Source organism: Rousettus aegyptiacus, unplaced genomic scaffold, assembly GCF_014176215.1.
Source record: "Rousettus aegyptiacus isolate mRouAeg1 unplaced genomic scaffold, mRouAeg1.p scaffold_m13_p_18, whole genome shotgun sequence".
Lineage (NCBI taxonomy): Eukaryota > Metazoa > Chordata > Mammalia > Chiroptera > Pteropodidae > Rousettus > Rousettus aegyptiacus.
The window spans coordinates 6,497,898-6,499,229 of record NW_023416293.1 but is presented as its reverse complement, the minus strand read 5'-3'; the positions used below and the strand labels follow the sequence as shown (position 1 = coordinate 6,499,229).

Below are 1,332 nucleotides of genomic sequence, written 5' to 3'. Positions count from 1 at the left end.
GCACCTGCCCAGAGGGGGCGTGACTTACATTAACAGAAAAGCAGCTGAGACAGTCCTTGTGATAAGAAAGCCTCCAAAGAACTTGCAACGTGCTCCAGAAGAGAATGTCAGTTTTAGGTGCCATCCAGGCCACTTCTAGATGATGATGGTGCCAGGCAAGAACCATCCTGTGCCCAACTGTCCCCTCTCTACTTACCCCCTGCCCCAACACTAGAGGGTCAGAAATCACATTTGGGTCTTGCTGAGGGGAAGCAGCCCAAGCCTTGGAAAGGGATAAAATACATTCCCTTCCTTTTGCCATTGCCTTCTGGCTCAAAGTAGATGGAAGCAGACAAGTTTAGGAGGAAGCTCGTTTAAGTGAAGTTTGCAGTTTTGACTATGCCATGAGACAGGAGCATGTAACTGCTGACCAGAGAATGTCCTTGGGACAAGATGTAGCTTCCTGTTTCCAGTGTCTTCTCCAAGGCCTACTAACTCAGAGTCTTTGAAGCTGGCATCCTAGATTCAGAATCTCTTAATAACCATGCATGATTTTTACGTGAACGTTGGCAACTATTTCATTTCATGTTATTTTTATTTTTTTTTAGGCAAGGCAACTCTTGTTGACCTCACAGATTACAAGGACCTTGTCAGCTTACCATGCCTTATTTTTTTATTTTTCACACTTGCAGCACCTGGTCTTCCTAGGTGGTCTCCCATCCAAGTACTGACCAGGCCTGACCCTGCTTAGCTTCCAAGATCAGATGGGATTGGGCTTGTTCAAGGTGGCATGGCCCTAGACTTTACAGCTGTTTCAGTGATGCATGAATAAATGATTACAGTTTTGAACTGTTCCCTTTCTTCATCTTAGTATGGCTTGCAAACACTTGCCACTACTGCGTTTCATAATGTAATTCCTACACCATTATCTTGAGTTTTCATTGCTCTCTATTGTGTATAACTTAGGTCCATGTGACTATTTTATATTTGTTTTCAATACCTATAAAGATGCACAGAGACTTCAGTTCATTTTGGGGCTACGAGCCCATGTAATGTGTGAACTTTCTATCCTACCCTTTGTCTGCCATTCAGGAAGTTTGTTCTTAATTTGTCTTCATCTCTGGTGACTGATGACTTCCGGTGTAAATATTGGCGGCTGTTTGAGCTATGTAAGGTATCTCGGCATCTCGAGCACCCCTCGAGGAACTGGGTAGATTTTCTCAGTGCGTACAGTGAGCCTTCACTCTCTTGAGCAAAACCTCTGGTGGCCAGCTTACTGGAATGTGAAGATGGAGAAGCCTCCATTGAGAGTGGCAGTCTGTAATTGTCTGGCATCTCCCACCCACTCTTCCA

At 44.6% G+C, this 1,332-nt stretch overlaps 1 pseudogene; it reads right to left on the bottom strand.

Annotated features, from left to right (window-relative positions):
• Positions 1-662: 662 nt before the first annotated feature.
• On the bottom strand, positions 663-781 carry LOC118613413 (annotated as a pseudogene).
• Between the last annotated feature and the right edge of the window lie 551 nt (positions 782-1,332).